Genomic DNA, 16,781 nt, shown 5'->3' with positions numbered 1-16,781 from the left:
CGGGCAGTGCTTTCCGAGTCGATGGCTCTGCATTAGAAATGAGAAGTGCTGAACTCTAAACACGTTCTTGCCATTACTGCTACTCCTGCTGCTACTCCTTCGTCCTCGAAAAAAGAAAAGACAGGCATGTTTTGAGTCTCAAAATGATCTTCTGGATCCACAAGAAACATGTACATTTGATTGATTCCGCAGTATTTTGGATGTACTGTACTTATAACTTCCATCGAAGAGAGATTTCATCAGTTGCATGAAATTGAAACTTTCGACTTTTTGTCTGGTATTGAAAATATGTTTAAAAAAAACCATAAATAATTTTCTAACAAACAACTCATGAATTATTGCCAGGATCTATATTTAGCGTTCGGTAGTGATAACACTGCTGATATTGATTGAGTAGAAATCTATGATGTATTGACAGCTTTATCTGAAGCGAGAAGTCCTAGAACGCCATCTATGAAGTTTAAGGATTCATACCAAGAAATGCCTTTTGTTTCCCAACCCAACTGCTGCTTTTGCTTTACACATAATGTGAACATTACCAGTTTTGGTAGCTTCTGGGCACGATTTTCCTAAACTGAAACTTATTACAAAATTCTTTAAGATGAACCATGTCCAAAAATTGTAAATCAGGACTAATTTTAATATCAAATTAAATCACTACAGAGGAAAAGGCTTAACTGAAATATGAATAAGACTATGCAAGCCTGAAAAATAGAACAATTCAATTTATAGAACTTATTTTTTTATTTTTTGAGAGATGGGCTCACACACCGGAAGACACTAACGTTTCTCTTCGTTAGAGTATGTGAATAACAGTTTAACCCCATTTGTTTGTAATTGTGATTCTGTTAAAATTTAAAAAAGCATCTATCAATAGTAAGAAATTATCAAGAAAGTAAGAAATTGTGTTATTTCATAAACTGTAAGACATGAAGACATTTACAGGTTATATCCTTTGCTTTGTCTTTTAACGCAAGCGGTCAGGATCCAAGCCCATGTTCAGACGGTTGTGTTTCTCTTGTAATCATCAAATGTCATTGTTTTGTCCTTCAGTTCTTTCTCGAGTTGTACCATGGATATTTTATACCATCAATACTTTTCATGCTCTTTTGCATTTTCCTTCACATACGGAAAAAAACTCAAGGCGTTCTTGTCACTGTGCTACACAGTACAGGACACGCAGTGAGTAATTCGCGCAGCTTTCAGAGGAATCCAGAGGGAGGACTCTTAATGCAAGGAGCTGTTTTTTTTTTCGCATTAATCATTATTAACCAGAAACAGCTGCACAACTGGTTGCATTTGTGATTATGTCACTTCTCTGCTTCAGCAAGGTCAATAAAAGACTCTGAAAGTAGTAGAGAAAAACTGAATTAAAATCATATTAGCAATTCTGAGCGATATCTGCATACAGGCAATCCAATAAGAACGTTGAAATCTTTGAATGTCATCTCTCTATATATTGCGCTGCTTTTTACTTGGAGTAAAACTATTGGATTGAAGGGTTAAAATGTATTGTTGTTATTTGGAGAAATCAATGAACTCGTGATTTTATATGTTTTAAAAGACGGTCATGTGCACAGAAAAAAGACAGTGCTGATTATTTTTCTGGAGACGGAGCACTGATGACCTATCCGAGCCAATTGATAAAGCCCACCCAGTGGATACTCTAACAGAACGTGGAAGAACGTTCACCATTGTAACCAAGGCAACCACAGGAACAACATCAAGAAGCACAATCAATTCCCCATTTAAATCTTTTGTGTAAGGTATGCCATGTGAAAGCATGAAGTAAATCCCCTGATCTCTTTTGAACATGGACAAGGTATTTCTGATGGAGCGCAATGAGCAAAGATTTAATAAGCTACTCCTGCCGATGATTCAGCTTAAAGAAGTAAAAGCTTCACAAACAAAAGCAGCTCGCTACCACAGCCAATATTAAATGTACTTGGTGGCACATTACCATTTGCATTGGCTCAAAAGTGGTCTCGGCAGACGTTGGTCCCTACGTAAAGCTGAAAGCGCCAAAGAGCATTTCCATTGAGAAAAAAAAATCTTTCTTGATGTTAAACATAGAGAGCCTGCCTTTTAGAAGTTCTCCCTCTAAACACCTTGTGCAGCCTCCCGACAGACTAACAAAAAGCGCCTTTTCACCAACTCAATTTATAATACGCCCCTCAAAACTCACAACCGAATAACAATCCATCCGTATATTTGATTTCCAAGATCCATTCAAGGCAACTTGGCTCTTCGCAAGCAAATCATTTCAGGGAAGAAACTCAGTTTAGTCAACTACTGGTGCATATAGCACACCACTTGCTTGTGCTTGTCAGGGTGGCCAAGTGGTCTAAGGCGCCAGACTCAAAGACATGTGTTTTTCCAGCTGGCTTGGGTGTTCTGGTCTCCAAATGGAGGCGTGGGTTCAAATCCCACTCCTGACAGCTTCTGCTTTTACCTCTCTTGAATTGTTCCAGTGCTACAGTGAATGACTGAAATATAAAAGCAGCAGAAGAAAGCAAGCAACTCAGTGCAATTTGTGAGTATTCTGCACTTTTAAAATGCACAGGTTTTCATACTTTTTGGAATTTGTAGCTCAAGAAGTGACTCCTGTTTCATTTTCTATTCACCAACTCGATTTGCATTCCGCCCCTCACACCTCACAACAGAATAACAAACGGCTTCATGTGCCACAGCATTCCCCTGTAGATTCGGTTTGCACTATGAATTAGGCGACCCCGAATGAAATATTTTAGTGTTGGATCAAATGTGAGGAATTTCATGAACCCTCAAAAAGGAACGCTTGCAGAAAATACCAGCAATTCAAAGCGTGTAGGCAGCATGAACAGACCAATTCTGCAATTTCTTTTATCGCAGGTGGTGCTTTCCGAGTCGATGGCTCTGCATTAGAAATGAGAAGTCCTGAACTCTAAACACGTTCTTGCCATAACTGCTACTCCTGCTGCTACTCCTTCGTCCTCGAAAAAAGAAAAGACAGGCATGTTTTGAGTCTCAAAATGATCTTCTGGATCCACAAGAAACATGTAAATTTGATTGATTCCTCAGTATTTTGGATGTACTGTACTTATAACTTCCATTGAAGAGAGATTTCATCAGTTGCATGAAATTGAAACTTTCGACTTTTTGTCTGGTATTGAAAATATGTTTAAAAAAAAACATAAATAATTTTCTAATAAACAACTCATGAATTATTGCCAGGATCTATATTTAGTGTTCGGTAGTGATAACACTGCTAATATTGAATGAGTAGAAATCTATGATGTATTGACAGCTTTATCTGAAGCGAGAAGTCCTAGAACGCCATCTATGAAGTTTTAGGATTCATACCAAGAAATGCCTTTTGTTTCCCACCTCAACTGCTGCTTTGGCATTACACATTATGTGAACATTACCAGTTTTGTTAGCTTCTGGGCACGATTTTCCTAAACTGAAACTTATTCCAAAATTCTTGTAAATCAGTACTAATTTTAATATCAAGTGAAATTACTACAGAAGAAAAGGCTTAACTGAAATATGAATAAGACTATGCAAGCCTAAAAAGTAGAACAATTCAATTTCTATAACTTATTTTTTAATGTTTTGAGAAATTGGCTCACACACCGGAAGACACTAACGTTTCTCTTTGTTAGAGTATGTGAAAGAGTGGTAAATGGAGCTCGCCCCAGCCCGTCCTTATTCTTTTAAAGAGGATAAAAAATTAACTTCGCCGCCATTACTACCAGCTTTAAAAGACTGCCATGGGCACGGAAAAAAACACACTACAGATGACTTTTCTGGAACCGAAGCAGAGATTCCTTTACGAACCAACTGATAAAGCTCAGCCAGTGAATACTGTTAACAGAATGTGAAAGCACGATCAACTTTGTAACTGCAACCACAGGAAAAACAGCAAGAAGCAGGCTCCATTCCCCATTTAAATCTGTCATGCGAGGCATGCTTTTTGCACGCATGAAGTAAATCCCACGATTGCTTTTGAACTTGGACAAAGTACTTCCAAAGGAGCGCTATGCGCAAAGATTTAACAAGCTCAACCCCCGCCGACGATTTGGTGTGAAGAAGCAGAACATTCAAGTTTCACAGACAGAAGCAGCACGCCAGCACAGCCAACATTAAAACGGAGGGCACACTACGATTTGCATTGACACAAAAGTGATCTGGGCAGACATCGTTCCCTGCATAACGCAAAAAGTGGCAAAGCGCTTTTGGGTTGAGAGGACGCAAGAAGGTTTTTGTTTTGTGCCTTGATGTCAAGCTGAGAAAGTATCTTTAAACACTCTGCTTAGTTTCTCGAGAGACAGCCAAAAAGCAGTTCCCTCCCTTTTGACTGAAGCCAGCTGAAAGGGGGTCTTGACAGAAGCACCTGGCAGCAGTGGGATTCGAACCCACGCCCCCAAAGAGACTGGAGCCTTAATCCAGTGCCTTAGACCGCTCGGCCACATTACCCGCTGTGTGCTGTTTCTTTGTCTCATTACTTGCCCGGAGGAAGCCGGGTGGGTTTTGCTCTTGTCGCCCGACTTAGTGGCGTTATGACCGTGGAACCGACTGCACCTGCTTTTTCTGAGATGCTTCCCCTCTCATGGCGAGATCTCGACTTCTTTAACACCTCTGGATAAAGATCTTCTGTGGAGCAGGTTTCAGACCTCTGCGTACAGCACCCTTGATGTCATTTTATTTTTACAGCAGCCGCATCCGGAAAGTTGTGTCTTTCACATTTTATTTAAACAACAAAACTACATACAATACAAACAAGAGCACATATTACGTATCAAGAAAATCGTCAGGGGCACGTGCTATAATACAATTACACTTTATGAAAAACGATTACACAAGGTAAATAAAGATAAGGTCCGCACAGCTTGTTCTTACATTTCAAAAGAGTCCGTAAATACCCCTTTACATCTATTTTGAACTGTTCAAACGTAGGACTCTTCCCAGACCATTTCACTTTATATCACATTCCTAAACGAGGATGCATCTCCTGTTTTAGAACTATTTTGGGCGGTATGGCTTATACAACACACCCACAGTATTCTAATGGTGGACTGCAGATCTGTGCTATAGTTCAGTTGAATTCGAAGGATCCAGCAATCGTACTGTATTTGACTGGGATTCTGAAATGTCTCTTGCAAAAGTATTCGGGTTTGCTTGAACCTTTGATAAAAAAAGTGATCTGATCTGAAACTACCCAGCTTAAAAACTCTGAGGTAGTTGTCACTAAACTCGGACGTGATGTGGCACACATGTGCCATGTGCCTTTACTTTTGTAAAAAACTGGTATCAGGAAAAGTTTCTTAATATTTCTTTTGATTAGCATGCAAGAAAATGTGTTCATTACCTATGGAATTTCCCGCCAGTGTGGAGTTTGAATTCACAACTTTGAGACTCAGTGTTCAAGAGTCACAGAAGAGGTCGGCCTGGTCTTTAGTTTGCCAACGATAAGCTCCGGCAGTGCTCCTCTGTAAAGCAGACTGTTCGGATCGGTTATTTGGGATGGCACTTCGATACTAAGATCATTTGCAGTACACTCAAAAAACATAGACGAAGAAGGTGTCACAGTAAGGTGAACCCTATGGGCGAGGGATGTTCCTGCCTCGTGTACGACTACACCACCTAGCAATACAAACGGGGTGCTAGGGCCCCTCTACATTACCACAGGTTCTGTTTATCTCCTAGAATCACCAATGCACACACAGACCAGCGACAAGCATTTGTATTGTATAAGTGCCCTTTTTATTTTCCAACTACATTCACATGCACTATCACCCAAAAACACAACGAAAACAGAATTCACAGCAGCAAGAGGTCCTTCCCAGGGTCAAAATGAATAGAGAGGGGCAGCAGTCTTTCCTGTAAAATACTAAAGAGAGGTCACTCGAACGTCTCTACTTAGTACCTGTAGTCTCTGATGGCCCACTTTGAGGAGAGGGGTATCGCCCAGTCCTATTTCCCCAGTCTCTGTTCAGGTAACAATAGAAATCCTCTGCGACTGTATTACATTCCTCTCACTTTGAATCGTCTAACTGTGCCAGTTTCCTTGTTCCTCACCTTCAGGTGTTAAAAGTCTCTGTACAGTACCTCTGTTTCAATGCCAATGTCTCTCATTGTCGTCAGTTACTGAACCAGTAGATCCTTGCCTCCAGGTATTAGAAGTCTCTGCAGAGTACCTCCGGGGTCTTGCACTCTGTAGCTTCCCTTGTGCTGCCTGTGTCGTCTCCAGGGTCCAGTGGGAATCGGGAGCCCCCTCTGTTCTGTCTCAGGTCTTTTTATCCCTCTCCTTAGCCAATCCCTTTCAGGGGGGTTTCCACCGTCCCTGTCAGAATCGGGTTTGCCCAGTATTTTTCCAGGAGGAAGCTTGTGTTGTTTGAGGGGTGTGGGAGTGCTGAGCTAGGTGTCATGGAACCTTATCAGTTCACCCCTTGGTCTGGCTAAAACTGGCTCAGCAACTCCTCACACCTCCAAGTCTCGATACCTAATTGCTCCCTGAACGACTTGGGTTTGACTGTTTTTACTGACTGTTCCTGTATTAATTGGGACAACTGCAGTCACCCCCTTGAGTGAGAGGCAACATTGACACCATCCTGGAAATCAACATAACCTAATCAATCACAGCCTGTTACTGCCTCAATGACCCACACCCTGTAACACAAATCAACATAACCCAATCAATCCCAGACCGTGACTGCCTCAATGACACACATCCTGCGACACAAGCTTCACCTGGAGCACAATGGCTGTGTTTTCAGCTACGGAAACTTCCTGTTGACAAGTCGGTGTTTGTGTTGCTTTTTCTGCTCAATGGAGCTGTATTAATGCAGGCACACGTGCTTCCACGGCAAGTTATTTTATTAGTGCTCACAAACCAACACACTGCAGACACCTCTGATACTGTCACTGCTTGTGGACCCCGTGTTCCTGCCGTCAGCCTACTATACCATGTTCATGCACATCTAGAAATATTACTGCTGTAGTACAGGAGCGAAAGATGAAACGAAAGCACACCCAGTTTAAAAAGGCACATTTGTCAACTGCTGAACTTCACAAGGATGGGATTCACACCCACATGTGCAGAGCACAATGGATTAGTAGTCCATCGCCTTACCACTCCACCACCTCATCCCAGAAGTTAGCCTCCTGACATGAGTTAGTGCTCAAGATGGTCGTCTTTCCTCTACTCAAGGATCATTTTCCTCTTCCACCTGCGATTTCACCATTTTCCTTGAAGATGTCAAACATAAAAAGCATATTGATCTCCTTGGACTTGAAATTACCAGATAAAAGCCATTTCTCATCACTTGCTCAGCGAGCAGGCTCAGCGCACACAGAACACAGGTATCTCAGAGCGGTGTGTCTAAGAGGCTGTAAAAGGAGAGTGCTCCATTGGTGCTGTGGCTTAGCTGGTTAACGTGCATGTCTAGTAAATAAGCTTCTGGGTTCAAATCACCACAGTGCTTTTCTTCCTCTCTTGCCATGCAGAGTTGGTCATTGTGGACAGCAACAGGTGTCTGCCTTAACTTTAATGGAAGTGTTCATTTCTGGAACAACTTTTTTAAAAACAAATTCCACACATATTGCGATAGATAAAATACTAATCTTCCCTGTTGGTGCAGAATAATTAGTGCCAGCTGGCATGAAAACGACAACAATTTTTTTTTGTCTTTAGCGTAAAACCTGTGAATGTAGAAGAAAAGATGACAAGTGTCAATTTTTATGGCACCGTGAGCTTGTCCTTCAGTCAAACACATAGGTAATTCAAACACACCCAGAGATGCACTTCGAATTAGCTTTGACCTAAATACTATCTACTCCAGATGTGATTGGGCCTCTTTCCACATCCTGATATATGCAGAGAACACAAGCTTTTGGCACGAGTGAATATAAATGTAAACATAAATGCTATTCAATATATCGGAATTTTGTTGTATTTAAAAAATATTTTAGCTGGGGATCCTCAAATCAGGAGTGTAGAAAAGAGCACAGTTAAACACCATCGGGAGTGCAGAACGTGATAAAAGTGTTCTTTAAACTAATGTGAAAATAGTGAATTTGTCTTTCACTTAGATGTTCATTGAAAGCTCAGTAAACGATAAAGCAGTGGCTCGTTTTGTGAATTCTCCTCGCATCAGATTGTCTTGCTTCGACCTTTAAATTGTACACTGTGTAGACCCTTCACTCTCCCTAACTCAATTAAAGAGCCACAGGCAAAAGTACCTGTCAGTTGAGTTCAGTGGTAGAGCACTTGCATCTCGTGTATAAGGCTTTGTTTTCTACTGCCACTCTGGATTTCTTTTTAAACGCAACATCTTATCTGTGATTGTCTTTCATGTGACATCCCCCGTGTGTGAATTTCAGCATGACACATAACATCGTTTGAGATGCTATTTTTAAAACAGACCAAATGAAAGACCTAGTAGCTAAATACAAGTAGAAAACACAGGAATCTAATTGAGAAAATTTGGACCGGAGCGATGTATAGTATTGTAATGGTTGGGGATTCAGGTGGGCACCCTTGCCATTGCCACTTAAGTCAGCCCCCCACCATCGGGGACTCAAACCTGTGACTGCTACCATAGCTCAACCGCCACCATAGCTGGGTCCCTGTTGAGTGATGCCAGAGGCCTGGGTTTGAGTCCTTGACGTTGGGGGACTGACCTGATGTGGCAGTGCCGAGGATGCCCATGTGAACCCTGGAGCGTTACATTGGTGTCAGCAGTGGGATGGGATAGCCCTTTGCTGAGGTTGGTGAGTTAAGCGGGGGAGAGTGTAACGCATACGGCCACCATTGAGTGTGTAAGAGCCGGCTTACCAGAGCGGTGATGTCACTACCCTTCCCTGTAATAGCAGGGCCACAGCCGCAGGACTGAAGGGAGATTGCTCTTTAGCTCAACAGGCTAGGTCTCTGTTGAGTGATGCCAGAGGCCTGGGTTTGAGTCCTTGACGTTGGGGGACTGACCTGATGTGGCAGTGCCGAGGATGCCCATGTGAACCCTGGAGCGTTACATTGGTGTCAGCAGTGGGATGGGATAGCCCTTTGCTGAGGTTGGTGAGTTAAGCGGGGGAGAGTGTAACGCATACGGCCACCATTGAGTGTGTAAGAGCCGGCTTACCAGAGCGGTGATGTCACTACCCTTCCCTGTAATAGCAGGGCCACAGCCGCAGGACTGAAGGGAGATTGCTCTTTAGCTCAACAGGCTAGGTCTCTGTTGAGTGATGCAGGAGGCCTGGGTTTGAGTCTCTGGTGGTGGGGTGCTCTTGTGAACACCGGAGTGCTACAGTATTACTAATAGCAGCACAAAACTCACAGTGGTGGCTTCAGGGTATCAGAGCCAGTAGCGCAATGGATAATGCGTTTGACTTCAGATCAGAAGATTGTAGGTTTGACTCCTCCCTGGCTCGTTAAGTTTTTAAACTACACTTCTCAGCGTACACAACCCTTCTATCGACTGGATGAGTCTCCCGTTACGTCTCCAATTCTTTCCACACATTCTGCTTGTTTCACCACCGTTACTGTTGGACCACAGCCACAGAATCGAGGAGAGATACGGTTCTGATAAACTGTCTTAAATAATCATGTTGAAAAAGGTGACAAAGTTTTTTTTTCTTCAACAGAACCTTACATTTGCCTGTTCACTTCAAGTTATTTTCTGTACCTGAAAATTCCCCAATTTTTCTGCTGTCTCCTGAGAAAGACATGTGTCAAATCACAATAAGTAATACAATCTATTCAGTTAACACCCAGATGTAACAGAACACATTTAAGACTTACACCCCCTTAAATATGTAATTCCTTCATTTCAGTTTTCTTACCTCCACAGGATACCTGAAAGTTCACTATCCCATATTAAGGACTGTACATGTATTGCCGGTAATACAGCTACTAATAAAGATATACATTAATCTTAATTATTAATAAATTACACTTTTATTAATAAAGACATGTATTGATCAAATTCATTGTGAATAGTTGCGGTGTCTAGAAAACAATTTTAGCTACAGTAAATATTTCAAGCGAGTGGTGCGTTTGTTCGTTACTTTGTGACCATATTATTTCCACTACATTCAGAACAGTTCAAATGCGATTGACTGTTCCTGTACTGAGCTACATAAACCCTGTGAAGAGGTGGTTTAAGTTAGTCTCCTACATCGGTAACATCTAATGGGCAGCATATGTTATTTTATTATTTGAGAACAGGTTTAGTATGGAGCTGCTGACAAATTTCAGCAGCCACATTCGTTGCAATGACCCGTTGTAGGGTCATTGCCAATTAGCAGCAAGAAAAAAAAAACATAATTTGTGCCTTTATTAAAAAAAGAAAAGAAAAACAGAGTAGTAGTTTATGTGGTAATTTCAGGTACAATGTAAGAACTTAAGTTAACTAGTCCTACAGTAATGCGTGGGGTCCTATCAATAGAAAAAAAATACTTGTAACCCAAAAACACAACAACCACGATGCGAGAAGCCTTCCGGGAACCTAGGTAAATCACTGCAGTAGTCTAACGACTACAGAAAATAAAATAAAAAAATACTTAAAGGAACAACTTCAAAACAAAAAGAACATTAAAAACAAATCTGGGAAACAACAAAAACAGAATCTAATGCGAGAGCTTTTTCAAGTCTTCGGTACCCCATCGTGCTCCCTTAGTCCCAGTAGACCTCTCGTCTAAGAAGATATCTCTCATCTATCTGTGTAGAGATCAGCTGGGGGTCCACAGCTGATGGGCATTTAAGTAGTGACCTGCGTCAGCTGCAAAGGAAAAAGTATAGGTTTATTCCATGCTGAAAGGAGAAGGAAACACAACGTGGAACCTTCTTCGGGTGTGACGTGGAATAAACCTTTACCTGTTCCTTTGATGTTAATTTAGACCGGATCTCCAGCAGATACCTAACAGGCTACAATCCCGTTAGATAAGGTGTTAAGGACGACCTATAAGTAGCAGTATCTAAAGTGGACAGTTGCTTTCAGTAGCTAAGGACAGGCCACACTGCTCCAGGTGAGGCTTGAACTCACGACCTCAGCATGACTCCGCTGTGCACTGCTGTATAAGTACCACGCGCAGAGCAATTGTGCCACTGAAGCTGCATAAAATACTTTTCCTTCACACACTGACGTTGCACAAACACAGGGTGAAAACGATTTCGGCATGTTTCCCGTCTCTCCGTGGGGAAAGGGGACAGTAAAAAGCAAGGAAACTACAAGGGAAGAAAATGAAAAAATAGTGCTCACTGCAGAAGAGGGAGGAGAGAGATTGTCAGACACGTAAATCAGCCTGGTGGATTTACACTACAAATTTGTCATTTGTAGTGACATTTATGAGTCTTCACGTGTCTGAAACTGTCCAGTTTGTATTTTCATTTAAAAAATCCAGTAAACTTGAATAAGAAAGAAGGCACACTGCACATCTGCGGAACATCACGTCCGAGTTTACAGTGACATCAGAGATTGAAAGCAAAGTCGTTTTTTATTAAAAGTTCAAGGAAACCTGAATATGTTTGCTAGAAGTATTTCAGAATCACAGTGAAATGTAGTACGATTGCTGCACAGATCTGCAGTCTGCAATTAGAATACTGTTTGTGCGCTGTATAAAATACGCCATTCAAAACTTTTCTAAAACTGCAGAGATTCATTTCAGAATGCGTCTTCCTGTAAAAATAAAATATCTGTTTTATTTAACGGGCGCTATAAGCAGAGTCTGAAGCCAGCTTCACAGAAGAGCTATATTCAGAGGGCCAAAAAAGTGAATATTTCACCAAGTGGACAATTACTGTACATCATAATCATATTTGTTTTACTCCTCCTGCCATTGCAATTTGTGCACAAAGATTTTTTTTATTTTCAAAATGTATTAGCCTTGATTGGAAAAAAAAAACCGGGGGCATGGTGGCTAAGTGGTAAGACGTTGGTCTCATAAACCGAAGAGTACGGGTTCAAACCCTATCCGTGCCTGGTTTACTTACCACAACATACCTTTATCTAAATCGTCAGTTGCCTTGCATTGTAGAAATCTCTGTAATAATAATAAAAGAACTGTCAGTAGTAGTTAATAATCCTTTGACAAAGCAACAGGCATCCTCCACTGCTTGTCAGGATGGCTGAGCAGTCTTAGATGCCAGCCTCAAGAACTCAATTATGTGAAGTGACAGTTTTATGTTATTCACAACCCGGATTTCCCTTCATGTTCATTAAGATGTGTAATTTGTATGTTGCTTATATGAGAACAGTTTCTTCAAAAGTTCTGTCAATTAACAGTGGAGAGCTAGCCGATGTACGTCTTCATGAAAACTCTTTAAGGCGATTACAAGTATCTTGAGCAAATCTGCGTCATATTTAAAAAAAAAAGTTTAGCTCAAGATGCAACAGGAGTATAAATGAATTCTCCCGCCCTACATTCCAAGATATGGAATCTTATTTTTCTTGAAGTTTCTGATGTTGATATTGGAAATTGCCAATGATATCGACTCAGGTAGTCAGTTGTTACGTGCTGTAATTCGATACATGCAAAGCATTTTTATTCCCACAAAATATCAATAAGGTCAATAATGTATTAAACAGTACATGACACTTTTTCTCTAGATGATGTTCACGATGGAACAGTGAGAAAGGCGTGCCTAGATATGCTTGAACCAGCACCTTACTATCGTTTTAGTCCCGACCTGACCGCACTGACCAATGGTACTTGGGTAAAGTTAGCTTGAAGTTCTTAAACGATTTTGGCACGCCTGTAGCGCTTTCGCGAAATCTCTTACAAAAACACATGCTTTGTGTATAAAATACATTGTGAATGCTTTCTCAGCCTTCACTTTGTCGTTTTTATGACGTTTTTTTGACCACAATTGAATATTCTTTTGTCCATATCTTCGCAATGGAAGCACAGAACGCCTTCAAACCAAATGCATTTTAAAGACGCTGGACACGCTGGACAAACGCACAGTGCTTGATCCACCCACCCACACCCTGGTACGCCTTGCAGAATTGGTCCTCACACTGAACGCATTCTCTTTCAATAATCTTTTTTACCAACAGGTCAGTGGAGTTGCCATGGGCACCAGAATGGGACCCAGCTATGCCAACATTTTTGTCGGCTGGGTAGAAGAACGCTTCTTCGCCTCCTACACTGGCTATGTCCCTGACCTCTACAAACGATATATTGATGACTGCGTCGGTGCCGCCACATGCTCCAACGATCAGCTTGAGTTCTTCCTGCACCATTTCACCAACTTCCACCCGTCCCTCAAATATACGGTTAACATATCTTCCACCACTCTTCCGTTTCTAGACATCCACTTGTCTATCAACTACCCCCGACTGTCCACCTCAGTTTATTACAAACCCATGGATTCACACAACTACCTCCTGTACAGCTCATTTCACCCCAACCACACTAAAAACTCTCTTCCTTTTTCACAGTTCCTTAGGTTACGACGACTATGCAGCGACGACATCGACTTCGAGAACCAAGCCCTCGAAATGTACTCATTTTTTATCAACAGAGGATATCCCAGCAGTGTGATTGACAGGGCCCTTGCCCAAGCCAAAAACACCCCCCAGACCATCAACCCGATCAGGAACTCCCGCCGTAACAACCACATTCCTTTTGTGCTTCCTTACCACCCTAACACACTTCCTATCCCCAGGACCATTAACCAGAACTTTTCCATCCTACAGGATGATCCCTCCATTGGGACCCTCTTTTCTGATCGCCCTATCATCTCATATCGCCGACCACCTAATCTGCGTCACCTCCTTGTTCACAGCTCCCTTGACTGCCCTCAACAACCATCCACACCAGGCACTTTCCCTTGCAAAAGAGCTCGCTGTATCACCTGCAAGTACACAGCCACAACCACACTCATTCAAGGCCCCTCAGGACAATTCCGGATCACCCAGACAGCATCTTGTACCTCCAGCAACCTTATTTACTGTATATCTTGCAGTAAATGTCCAGCCATCTACATTGGAGAAACAGGAAGGAGACTCGGAGACCGCTTCAGAGAACACATCAGGGCTGTGAAGATTAAAGATCTCTCCAAGCCCATTGTTTCTCATTTCACCTCTGACGGCCACGACCACTCTAATCTCTCCGTCTGTGCTCTCAAAGACGGTTTTCTGAATTCATACATCAGAAAGACCACCGAAACTAAAATTATTCTGCAGCTAGGATCACACATTCTCCCTTCCCTTAACGACAGACTACTGTTCTTTTAAAATTTCTCCATTCATTGGAAGTTTCATTTCACACCTCTCTGCACCCATTCTGACTTCACACCTCTTGATTGGCCTCTCTTTCTGTCCCCTGCTCCCGCCTCTCACTCCTCCTCCCTCCCAACCTTTGTTCTCCCGCTATTTTACCTTTGCCTACTGCCCTGTCTCTCTCACACCTGAAGAAGGCTCCACGGCCGAAACGTTGTGTTCTCTTTCTTCTTTTTTTCAGCATGAAATAAACCTATTACTTGTTCCTTTGCAGCCTACGCATGCTGACGCAGCTACCCACCTGAACTACATTTCACTTTATACCACATTCCTAAACGAGGATGCATCTCCTGTTTTAGAACTATTTTGGGCGGTATGGCTTATACAACACACCCACAGTATTCTAATGGTGGACTGCAGATCTGTGCTATAGTTCAGTCGAATTCGAAGGATCCAGCAATCGTACTGGATTTGACTGGGATTCTGAAATGTCTCTTGCAAAAGTATTCGGGTTTGCTTGAACCTTTGATAAAAAAAGTGATCTGATCTGAAACTACCCAGCTTACAATCTCTGAGGTAGTTGTCACTAAACTCGGACGTGATGTGGCACACATGTGCCGTGTGCCTTTACTATTGTAAAAAACTGGTATCAGAAAAAGTTTCTTAATATTTCTTTTGATTAGCATGCAAGAAAATGTGATCATTACCTATGGAATTTCCCGCCAGCGTGGAGTTTGAATTCACAACCTTGAGACTCAGTGTTCAAGAGTCACAGAACAGGTCAGCCTGGTCTTCAGTTTGCCAACGATAAGCTCCGGCAGTGCTCCTCTGTAAAACAGATTGTTCGGATCGGTTATGTGGGACGCCACTTCGATACTAAGATCGTTTGCCGCACACGCATGGTTTCCCCCTTCACGCAAAAAACATAGACGAAAGAAGCTCTCTTGTCTTGGGCTGCTCACTCCCGGATTTAAAGCGCTCTGGGTGCCAGCTAAGTCTCTAACAAGCACACTATAAAGATAGGAATTACACTTTGCTCACGTCACGCATGGAATGGCGAGGCTACTTGATCCAATATTATCTAGTCTCACCTCATATGGTGCCGATTCCTGGTTTTAATTTAAGAAAGAGCACTGCAAACACCGTAAACAGTGCAAAACGTGTGATGAAAGAAGTCTTTTCCCCCCTTTGTCTAAAGCAGAACACAGCGGAGTCATGCCGAGGGTTGTGAGATCAAGATTTCAGTGGAGCACTGTCGTCTACGTCTTTAGGTACATGAGTTGGACATCCTCTTGTACACAGAAAGCAGATTGAGATCCTCTGACATGAAAAGTGCCAGATAAAAGCCATTTCTCATCCTTTCTCTTAGTGGTGGAACTATCGCATGTAAATGAGGCAACTTGCAAGGCGAGCAGGCTTGGTGCACACCGAACGCAGATGTCTCAGAGCAGTTGAGACGTGTCCAAGTGGCTGTCAAAGGACAGCACTTTGCCAGCGCCGTGGCTTAGTTGGCTAAAGCGCCTGTCTAGTAAACAGGAGATCCTGGGTCCGATTCCCAACGGTGCCTTTCTTCCTGTCTTACTGTACAGAATTTATCCTTACGGGCAAATCCCATGCCTTTTAATTCAGGTGAATGCAAGTGTTCGTTTCCTTTCTGGAACAACTTGTTTTGAAAGAAATCTATACAGCTTGCGAAAGATTAAACACAAATCTTGCTTATCAGTGAAGAAGAGGTGCTCCCAGCAGGCCAGCTAATACCTGCAAAGTTTTTTTTTCACCATAACCCAGAGAATGTTGAAAAGCGAGGCGCCTGTGGCTCTGCAGTGTAATCAGTTCGCGAGTTCGGCGGTTAGCTGAAAGAGTGGTAAATGGAGCTCGTCCCAGCCCGTCCTTATTCTTTTAAAGAGGATAAAAAATTAACTTCGCCGCCATTACTACCAGCTTTAAAAGACTGCCATGGGCACGGAAAAAAACACACTACAGATGACTTTTCTGGAACCGAAGCAGAGATTCCTTTACGAACCAACTGATAAAGCTCAGCCAGTGAATACTGTTAACAGAATGTGAAAGCACGATCAACTTTGTAACTGCAACCACAGGAAAAACAGCAAGAAGCAGGCTCCATTCCCCATTTAAATCTGTCGTGCGAGGCATGCTTTTTGCACGCATGAAGTAAATCCCACGATCGCTTTTGAACTTGGACAAAGTACTTCCAAAGGAGGGTTATGCGCAAAGATTTAACAAGCTCAACCCCCGCCGACGATTCGGTGTGAAGAAGCAGAACATTCAAGTTTCACAGACAGAAGCAGCACGCCAGCACAGCCAACATTAAAATGGAGGGCGCACTACGATTTGCATTGACACAACAGTGATCTGGGCAGACGTCGTTCCCTGCATAATGCAAAAAGTGGCAAAGCGCTTTTGGGTTGAGAGGACGCAAGAAGGTTTTTGTTTTGTGCCTTGATGTCAAGCTGAGAAAGTATCTTTAAACACTTTGCTTAGTTTCTCGAGAGACTGCCAAAAAGCAGTTCCCTCCCTTTCGTCTGAAGCCAGCTGAAAGGGGGTCTCGACAGAAGTACC

General features: G+C 42.4%; 2 non-coding genes across 2 annotated transcripts; one reads left to right on the top strand and one right to left on the bottom strand.

Moving 5' to 3' along the window:
* Window positions 1-2,325: 2,325 nt before the first annotated feature.
* trnal-caa (transfer RNA leucine (anticodon CAA)) lies at window positions 2,326-2,438 on the top strand. The gene is made up of 2 exons: window positions 2,326-2,363; window positions 2,393-2,438. It is a non-coding gene; the product is annotated as a tRNA-Leu (tRNA).
* A 1,938-nt stretch (window positions 2,439-4,376) lies between these two features.
* trnal-aag (transfer RNA leucine (anticodon AAG)) lies at window positions 4,377-4,458 on the bottom strand. Its single transcript has one exon. It is a non-coding gene; the product is annotated as a tRNA-Leu (tRNA).
* Window positions 4,459-16,781: the final 12,323 nt, after the last annotated feature.

This window comes from Lepisosteus platostomus, chromosome 5 (assembly GCF_059453375.1).
Source record: "Lepisosteus platostomus isolate fLepPlt1 chromosome 5, fLepPlt1.hap1, whole genome shotgun sequence".
In the NCBI taxonomy this organism is placed as follows: domain Eukaryota; kingdom Metazoa; phylum Chordata; class Actinopteri; order Semionotiformes; family Lepisosteidae; genus Lepisosteus; species Lepisosteus platostomus.
This window is presented reverse-complemented; position numbering and strand designations above follow the sequence as displayed.